We start from the raw sequence: 11,098 nt of genomic DNA on the forward strand, positions 1-11,098 counted from the left end.
GCTACGGGGTATCCGTGAGAGGGGAAACGATATTCTCTCGATGTTTTTCGTAAAAAATTAGACGACGGGTCTCATCAATAAAAATTCGACAAATTTGCAAGTAGCCAATAGAATGAGTGGGCGGAGCGATTTGCGGTGACGTACTCGTCAAGTCAATGAATAAAATATATTGTTGTTTACTTAAATGTTTTTTGTCCGCATTCCTTTCATATACACAGATCCAGCAGACGTACTGTACAAATATGTATTTATAAATTAAATATTGACGTGCATAGTGTAAATAGTTTAGAATAATTACTGCAAATAAATATTTTAGTAACTACTAATTTCGCTACTAACTACTAAACCACAATTGATAAAAAACATTTAAGTTGTGTAGTTTGTAAAAAAGTTACTAGTGACAAAGTTATTGTTTTTGATGAAGGCAGACTACAAAAATGCAAAGAATTTTTAAAAGTGCGCCAACAACGTAGTTTAAAATTTAATGAAGTGGTTTTACCAGAAAACGTAGTCCCGACAAAAGGGTACCATGTACTGTGCTTAAAAAATAAGTATTCTGGAATTTTATTAAAGTACCATTGTTAATCTTTCTAAATAGATTCAAAAGTAAGTAAAAGTGCTTTACTTTTATGCTTAGGTGTTAAAATGACTTTTTTATATTGTCAATCAGGTCGCAAAAATTAATAATAATATAATATGTCACAAAAGTATAATAATAATTATATTCTTGTGACATTTGAAAAAAATATATTTTATATTATGGTAATTTTTAAATAATTATTCGTCTTTTTATTCGTTCAGATACAAAATACTTAAATTAAAAAGTCTTCTTATTGAAAGGATTTCAATCATACATTTTTATTAAAAAATGTTTCTTTTTATTTATTCAATATTAGTTAGTTTTTTTTAGTTTTTACGACTCCAAAATGCTGTTACGTCAGCCGCATCGGCTGCCGACGGGTCTCAATAAACTATCTTTCTCGCGCTTATAGATACTCATAAAACTTTCTTATCGCGCTCATTTAAAATCTTTATTCGCGTCTGGCAAGTATTAAATCCCATTGAATTCGTCTGGCAATTAACACATATTTTTTAATATCATCTAATAAACACGCTGTAAAAATTTTAGAATGCCTAAAGTATGTTTTCCAGGTAGAATAATTAAACATATTTGGAATGGTCGGGTTACACTTTAAACCCGAAAAAAAAGCATACTTATTTCTAGGTTAAATAGATGCTAAAATTTAAGAATAAACCAATTTCAAGTTGCCTAAATATGTCGTCAGAACTTAGGCTAGTACTTTAGCACACAACCAGAGGATATTAGCACAGATTAGGTATCCTATAAGTATACAGATAAAAATCTTGTCCCTAATTCGTGATACGAAAATTGTTTTTTATGACGATGTGCAAACGAGTCCAATTTCCTGTGCGCAAAAATAAACTCGCGTAAAATAACAATAAACAGCGTAATAGAGAGATATCGCTAAACCGAATAGCGTGCATGGACGTTAATAAGGCCAGGTGTTATTTCCGTTACGTGAGGTGGTATTAACTCTCTTCATTTATAGTTATCGGATCGGAAAGAATTCTGTTCGCGTCGCGTCCGCTATTTAAACTTAACCTAACTTTGAATTTAAAACTTTGAAATTGTTTTGTTTACTAGGTATTTTAAAATTAAAGGGCTAAAGTGCTTATTTCCAGTGCTTTATTGTTCAACGTCTGCCAGTGAGTTTAGGGCAACAAGCAACAAATTCTCTTAGAAGGGCTAAGTCGCCATCTGCTGTAAACCTAAGACTCTTTATAGGTTCTTTAGTAATGGAAGAGGTGGAATCCATATTTTGGGCCATATTTATTTAATTAAAACTAATCCCAGATACTTAAATATCAGATTACCTAATAAAACTAAAGTAATAATTCAAAACAATTCAAACATAACCTAAAATAAAATCTCGCCGGCCGGCCCAGGTTGTAAATACCCGCACGTGCCCATTTAAGCAATTTTTAAACGTTATTTAGAAATAGCGCTTGGTGTAATTGATCCGCAAATTACGTCAGGCGGTAACGTTATTAGCGGGTGTTGCGTTAAAAATTGACTCGCGCATATCGTAACCATGATAAGGTACGCGTAAATACTGCATGACGCTATTCGGTTTTCCGATGTCTCTCTAATAACTGTGCCGGTCAGGCGCTGTGTACAATTTTAGAGGCCATAAGTGGGCGTGCTATGTGCGCAAACTAGTCACCTAACTAGTGCCCGATTCCGAAAATTGGAACCACGAAAAACAATAAAGAAAAAACAAAGTTTATAATCTGTACAATCTGTGATATTAGTATCCAGGTACAGTATCAAGTTTATTTTAATACTGTTCTTAGCTTTAAATCAAAAAATTTTTTTTGGTGTTTGCGCGATCCTTACTGTGGGCACCTGATATTAACATGAATCAACCTAACCAAAATTATTGCATATTATATCGTTTAAAAATATACGGAAAGAAATTTAAAAAATCTTTTTTTATACGTAGCTTTGATAATCTGTAATAAACATTTTTTTGGTAAAATGGATATGGTAAACAATGTTTATCGTTTAGATCCAATATTACTACAAATTCTTGCACATTTCGATTTGTGGTCTCGTGGGTGCATTAATTATTAATATTATATTTAAACAAATAATATCCTAAATAAACAGAGAAATTAAGAATATCAAAAAAAAATCTTAAAAAACTTTATTGAAAAAAGAAACTATCCTAGATTCATGTTTTTTAACAAGTTTTCCGCCACAATCGCCTCGGAAAATATTCAAAGTACCCTCGACCGTCTCAAACGCAACTCCCCATAACCGAAACCAATTATTTTCTTACCAAACTGGCACGGTCAGAGTATAACTTTATCCGTCTTTCCACACTCTTGATTCAATTTTCTTCCATTTCCACCGCCACACGTATATTTCCCACCACAGCCTATGGTCGGTGATGGGAAGGGGGGAAGAAAAATTTCCACTCCTTAGATCATGCAACAACTAGACACGTTGCTGTGGCCAGATTTTATGATGCTAACAGTAAGTGTAACGGTTAAAATCCGCAATTGCTATAGTATACCGGGTGTTTCTCAAAAGTGGCTCACTCGTATAACATTTTTATTTTTTTCAGATAAAAGAACGAGATTTGGCACGTTAGAATATGACATAAATCAGAATTGATTGACGCCCAGTGAGCATTTTATTCCTTTAAGGTAAACGTGTTCTAAGTAACGTCGTTGTTACGTTACCCTTCTTGTGCCTGATAAGAAGCAATAAAACGCAGATACGTAACTGTTCCCTAATGTTCCCTAAATGTGACAAAACTTTGCTCACTTGGCGAATTCAATTATTTTCGATCACGTCCTGTTTCACCGGAAATGAGTACAACTTTTGAATTTTAAATTAATAAATTTTAATTTCTCGATATTTTTTTACTTTATTCCATAGAAAATGACACTCTGAATAGAATGAAACATCACATATCAACTTTTCAATAAATGCCATTTTTGTCAAAAAAATTTACAATTTATAGACAAAGGTAAAGTAAACAAACAAAGTAAACAAACAAAGTAAGCAAACAAACAAACAAAAGAGAATACAAAACAGTATACAAATTGCATTGTCAGTCTTATTGTTTAAAATAAACATTTATAAATGTTTACAATGTCAAAGAATAAAAAATAAAAATAAGATTCAAAAATATTTAATAAGTTTATAGTAAATATCAATGAACTCTAAATAAATTAATTTCGATGTCAATGGTAAATATAGTAATAGCAAACATTAGACCAGTGTTTACAAGATCAAATTCGATTATCAAAATATAAGTCATTTACGGCGTAAAAAGCCTTGTCTATTAAAAAAGATTTCAATGCTTTGCGAAATGAAGAAAATGATGTTATGGATTTGATTTCAAATGGCAGGTAATTGTGCATTTTTTTCGAGTTGTATAATATTGAACTTTTAACTAACTCTGAGCGTGGGGTAGGTAGATAAAGATCTTGGTCCGCGTTCCTGAGTGGATAAGTGTGAGATGGCCTATCTTGAGAAGCTGATACATGCTTACGTATTAGGCAAACGGATTCAAATATAAATAAGAAGAGTTAATATTTTTAATTTTTTAAAAAAGTCCTAGCATGAGTTCTGCTGTTTAGTCCCAGTGAATATCGAACAGCTCTTTTCTGGAGCTTGAAAATGCGGTCAAATTGAGTCGCACAACACGTACCCCAGAATAGCAGGGCGAGGTGCGACTCAAAAAGTGCATAATAAACAGTTCTAGCCACTGACAAGTTAAGCTCCTTAGAAAGAGATCTTAATACAAAACAGGCAGAGCTTAATTTTTTAATTATATGTCATTCTTCACAGAATGTCATTTTCAATCGAATAAAGTAAAAAAATGCCGAGGGTGTCATTTAAACGTCAAAAGTTGAAGTCATTTCCGGTAAAAACAGGAACTGAAAACAATTGAATACGTCGGTCAAACCCACTTTATATGTCATATACTAATATACCCTTTGAATAAGAATACTAAGGAAGGAGCATATCAAAAATCTTAGGTACACCGCGATGGGCCTCAAATATGGCCGACTTAAATTCCGGTTTATCAGTGTCGTTTAATTTTATTTAAAAAATGTAAAACTATGATGTAGGGTAGACGTGGGGTAGACTCAATAATTTGTTGTTTTATTTTACGTTGTGAATAAATGTTGGTAGTTATTAAAATTGTTATAAAAATATATAATTCTAATAAAAATAGATAAGTTATAATAAGTATTTATTAACACAAACATCCGATACGCTACTGAAGCAGGTAAGTCAAATTAACGTATCTAAATTCTTTGACATCTAATCTTTGACAAGTAATAAATAAAAGCTAAAATGCAAGAAAAATATATAATTTAGTTAATTTAAGTGAATTTCATAAATGATCGGTTTACTACACGTATGTATATTATATAGTCCCTTACTAGCGAAAAGTTATTCCCATTATTTCACTCAATTTTTGCCGAGATCTACCGTACGCTACACAACCAACTATTTTAGAGTCTTTTTCGATAAATCGCGATAGTGGCACTGTTAATTTAAGTTCTGCCACAATTTCCATCTAGATTTACTACCTTTATACAACTATCAGTAGTAGAATAAATAATAAATAACATAAAATAAGCTCCGTAAAGACTGACAAATCCACAAAATTTCAAATCAAATTCAAATGTGTCAAATGAATCGTCAAACAGAACTGTCAAGGATCCCCACCCTAGAGAGCTTTTATGGTGGCTTTTCCGCCCACCATGCATGAATACATGGATAGCATTATGCTCCTTTCTTAGTCTTCTTATTCAAAGAATATACCAAATCTCGTTTTTTTATTTAAAAAAAATTAAAAAGTTATAGGGGTGAGTCACTTTTGAGAAACACCCGTATATAGTTTTATTTTTTCTAGAGAAATATAATTTCCATGTTAGTTGTTGCCCTAAATTAGATTAAAAATGAAATAATAAAACTAAACCTGGTGTTACTTTTAGAGATCTGTCAAATTTCACATTTAGAGAAATAAATTGATAATAAACAAGTAAATCTCATTTTTACCCATTCTTTTACACCCTGAAATGGAAAGTTTCATATTTTATATCACTTAAATCAAACTTTTTACCATTTGTGATCACCAGATAAATATTTGACTAAAGGCAGATTCTCATCTGTCAGAACCTAAAGAAACGGTTGCTATTGGCTAAAAAAAGAAAAAACATCTTTTTCAGAGCAAGTTTTTCAAAATTTGGTAAAGATATCCATTTTTTAGCCATTTATTTCTTTAAATGTCAAATTTGACAGATACAAGTTCAATTTTTTATATCAGTTAAGGCAATATTATTAAGCTGGACGTTAATACGATCTATACGTTTAAAGCTAGACGCACACTGGTGCGATCACGGCCACGATCACGATCACGATCAGGGCAGCGATAACATGAGCTATCATTCTAACACACACCAACGCGTTCACGTTCACCGTACCTATATGTAGTACGCCATTAAAAATGTGAATTATGTATACATACCGAAAAAAAACATTCTTAAATATTTACCTACAATATTTAAACTAAAACAATAAAAATGTATACATATTATGTACTATCCAATCCAATTGCAACTCCAATTTTGTCTCAAACTTTTTATTTTTAATTCTAGATATTATTTTTGTAACTTGGATCGGATAAATCATATAGAATTTTGTGTGTTTTTACAGCCTTAATTACCTACTCTGTTAACTCCATTTCTAAATTGCAACAAGAAAAAACACACCAAATAACGGAAAATTCCTATCAGTTGGGTGGCGATCACGCGATCAAACTTGACAAGTTGCATCTGATCGCCACCGCAGAATAGAACGCCGCCAGGCCGCTTCTTCTCCAAAACTCGATCGCGCCAATGTGAAACGGCTCATATGTATTCTTCGGCAACTTTTGGCCGCGGCCGCGTGGAAATCGTGATCGCGGCCGTGATCGCACCAGTGTGCGTACAGCTTAAAAAGGATCAAGATCAATTATTATTCCTTCTTGAGTAAGTACTATAATTAACTGATACAAATAATAATTAGAAAATATTAAGGAAGAGTATAATGTTATCGATGGTATTCACGAGACGGAATAGATAAATAACCTTAGTAAATAACCATAGATAAAAGAAAATAATCTTCTATTAAGATAGATATGAAACTTAATAGCACAGATAACACATAATATTATTATGCATTATGTGTTAATGCATAATAATATTATGTGTTATCTGTGTTAATAGTAAAATTTTGGGTCAAAGCGCCCCTCCGTGTTCTTAGTAGAGACTAGGTTTAACTCAGCGCCTTCGCATTTTCTGCTGTAAATATTTTTTATGTTTATATTTGATTTCAAAGGATTTAGTTTTAAAGTTACACTGATACATTAGTATATCAGAGTAACTTTAATAAAACATAAGAATATATATATATTTTACAGTTTATTAAATATAAATTTTGACTACAAGGAAGAAAGTAAATCACAATATTTGATAAAACTTATAAGTATACCATTTTTACAGTTAATAAATAATAAAACTATTTCTGACTATGATATTAAAAATTTAGATAGATAGAATATTAAAAAACATACCGGTATTTGCAGACGCAGGCCCAAATTCAATATAAACCAAAATTTTTCCTGCGAAAATCGGGCTTTTTTCACAGAAAAGGTATTTTCATAGATAAATGAAACAAGTTTAGATTGGAAAGTGCCCATAAGGACAATGTAAACATTATTTGGCGCTGTTCTTGCAACGGTCGCGACCCAAATCTTTTGAAAATTTCGGAGCGATTCGCCTTTTTCCGGAATTATATCGCCATATATTGTTTATTCAAATTTATTATTATTTTCGTTTAATTTTATAGATAAAATACAGTGTGTTGCATACAAGAAACTTTATTTTATATAAGGACGCATGTATGAAATACCTATGAAACATTGGAAACCGACGTTATGCCACGATCCACGATAGTTTTTGCTGTTCACAGTTCACAGTTCACAGCACAGCTTTTTAAGTTTTTAATGCCACTTTTTCTTTTGAATTAAACTCACAAGATAGCAATAATTACTTTGAAAATGAACGCTATAAACACTTTTCGGAATTTCTTTAATGAGAGCGATTTAGATTTTGAAAGATTATTATGATTTTTGAAGATTCTGACTTTAACAAGAGAAAATTATTTCTGTTTGTGTTTGCCGTTGTTCTTAGCGACCGCTATAGCAGCGCCAGATCGCGTATAACGGTCGCGACCCAAAATAATTTCGCGACCTAACATTTTTACGGGCTTTCCAATCTAAACTTGTTGCATTTATCTATGGGTATTTTTTGATTTATCAACAATCATTGTCAAGTTGATAATATACAGGATGTTTTCTACTTAGTCTAAAAAATTGTGGTGTGATTCCTTATGTGTTCTTAAAACAATTTTTATATAACCATTAGGTCTAAAGTACTTTTGTGATGAATTTTTCACTAATGGTAGCGTGACCTTGACTAAAAAAAATGGTAGCTTAATATTTATTTAAATATTAATGAGCGGGGCACTTGGATATTGAGAGCAACGAATCTTCGTGGCGTTCTTGTAAATTATTACATTAAATTACCAAGATAAAACTTAATCAAAAATACGTAATAAGCTCTCATCGTGGATCCTCCTGTAAAGTTAGTAATCAACTTCTACTAGGACTTACCAACAATGTCTTAATCTGGTCAGCAGGAACTTGTGGACTTGTGGCTCTGTGCTGTCAATGCTTCGGTACTTCTCTCTTGCATAAACGATCGACGGACCCTTCTCAGTATTCTTTTAAATTTTAGGTTTAAGGTGTTGAAGTAGAAATAAAATGCTGATTTTACACAACACCTACTTTATTACAATACTAAGAAATTAAATAGCGAAAATAAAAGAAAGACAAAAAAATATAAATAACAACTATTTAAAAGTAAAAAGAAAATTAAGCGTTTAAAACAATGAACCTAAAATTATAATAAGATAATATCTAATTCAATCAGAAACTAACTTAGAGAAAGAAAATTAATATAATTAAAATTTACGAAAGAGAAAAAAAAATAAGAAATCAAATTTAAATTAGGATTTAATTTAAAGAAAGAAATAAAAGTTAGTAAACTGATAATCAAAAAATATATGTTAATAAAGAAACTTAGTATTTTAAATTTAAGAACTTCAGAAAATCAAAGACTATTAAAATAAAAAAATATACCAAGAAATACTGAGATTCACCACGAAGCCGAACACGTCAAACTACTTAAAAAGACAGAAGTGAACTGATTTAGAAAATTATTTTTCTAACACTTGTTTCATCAGGATAAGTGGGGTAAGTTTGTAGGCTCCACCCATGGTTTTGGTTCCTCGTATCATCATCAGGCACCCTTTTACCGGTACCCTCTGATTGGCCGAGGAGGTTCCAACCCCCTAGTGTTTTAGGCTTAACTCACACCATATAACCTAGATGGCACCAGTAATGTTAACTTCAGCTATTAAATTCAATTATCATAAATATCTACGTAAATCTCATTATTTCCTGAATTTACCCTATCATTGTTTACTATATTTTTACCTAACACAAATTGAGGATTACTCTTAAAAAAAAACCCTACCAAATCACAATTCTAATTTATTTTCATTATATTTCAGTGTATTTATTTCTCATAATTTCGGACCTGCATAGGATAAAAAAAAGGAGAGCAATCCTTCAGGATAACGTTACGTGAACCTTGTTAATTTAGTTATTTAACTTATTTATATCAAAACGTTTGGTTCGACCAGGGTGGGCTAGTCGTCGGTTTATCGAACATGTGGCATGGGACATGGATATTAAAAATAGTTGGTGTCGCGTTGTATAGAGGCTTCTCTATAAGGGTCTGTTTATTTAGTCTGGCTAGAGCTTAGTTCTTACGACTTTGTTGATTTCTATTAAAGATTTCTTGGTTCCCATCCATTCTATAAGGCAATTCATTAATTTTATGATCGTGAGATTTAAGTCGAAAAGAAAAATATTTAGTTTTCCCCAGAGAAAAAGAAGGGTCCCTCAGACTAAACAGATTTTACGACTTTCCTAGAAAATTATCGTGTTAAGGGCGGAAACACGTGTAGACCCCCAAACAAGATAGGCTTATTTTCTTCGCTGTAAAATAAACTGTTACACTTTCTTTCTGATCTACAGGGTGTTAAAAATTAAAAAAAATCGATATTTTGCTTAACATAAATGGTACACTACTGCTTTTTTAAAGAAAATATATTTTTTTTGACTGGCCATCCTTTTTCAACCAAAATTGGGTAATCTTTTGAGTTTTTCTTGTTCATCAAACGGTTGCCGAGAAAAAAATAAATATACTTATTAAGAGCCCGCCTTAAGCCGTTTTCTAACGATTTTTTATTTTTTAGATTAATTAGAAAACACCCTGTATATGAATATCACAGGCAACCTTTGCAGGCAACCAAATAAACTAGTAACCTCTAAAAATTATTTTTCCTACCACTAGCGACATACCGTGTTTTTAGTGAGTACTAAATTATTTTATCAAAATTTCACAAAGATTTCACCATATAAGTTTCCAGGTAATGGTAAATAACTTATATTATAAGTCATTTATCTGCGGTTCATAATTTTAGAACTGTCACAAATTAGTTTTTCCTTTAGGTTTCTTTCAAGTTTCTTTAGGTTCTAATATAAATAAAATTAGGGTTCATATATCATATGAACATCCTGTATTATTTACGATTTCCATATTTATAGCAAAGTAAGTACAGACCATCTAAAGTAAATGCCTAATATAGTTTTGATTTCAGGACTGTTCTTGTATTTTTAATAATTTTTTTAATAAAGGCTGAAAAATATATTTTTTTACTTATTTATTAATATCTCTGAAACTATAGAAATATATTTACTCTGAATACTCTCTATTTACTACTGAAAGGAAGACAAAAATGCAATAATATACAGTGGGTTCTATTTAAAAAAATTATCCCGATCCACTCACACTTTTTTGAGCCATCATAGAGAAGTTGAAATATTTTCCTGAAAACAAAATTCCCAAGCTTTTTATGCTAGGAACTACAGATGCTCGACGCACTATTGCCGGACCCTGTATATCTATCTTACATTTTCGCTTTTATTTACCACTTGGCAAAAATAATTAGAATTAGTTTGACTTTGAGGTTTCAGTAGCGCATCGGATATGTTTGTTCTTAAATAATTATTAAAACTTCTTATAACTCTATTTTTATTAGAAAAAAATTATTTTGACAATTTTAATAACTAAAAACATTTATTGATAAAACCAACAAATTATTAAGTCTACCCTAGATTAATAAAATTAGAACGGCACTGATAAACCGAAATTTAAGTTAGACATATAATTCCCTTTAAATATCCTTCTGCTTTAAAAATGGCAAATTTTATAAAAAAGCTTCAAAATTTCCTTCAAGAAACATATCTATTTTACATTCACGGTCTAAGATCGATCGTTCCTCCGCCCGAACCATTCCGACTTTAGCCGAAAC

The 11,098-nt window shown here is 31.3% G+C and overlaps 1 protein-coding gene across 1 annotated transcript in view; it reads right to left on the reverse strand.

Moving 5' to 3' along the window:
• Positions 1-11,098, reverse strand: part of LOC115886970 (vitamin K-dependent protein C-like) — a 136,579-nt gene that overhangs the window by 42,138 nt on the left and 83,343 nt on the right. The gene's annotated exons all lie outside the window — the stretch shown is intronic.

This window comes from Sitophilus oryzae, unplaced genomic scaffold (genome assembly GCF_002938485.1).
Source record: "Sitophilus oryzae breed Bouriz unplaced genomic scaffold, Soryzae_2.0 scaffold_1146_pilon_pilon, whole genome shotgun sequence".
NCBI classification, from domain to species: Eukaryota; Metazoa; Arthropoda; class Insecta; order Coleoptera; family Curculionidae; genus Sitophilus; species Sitophilus oryzae.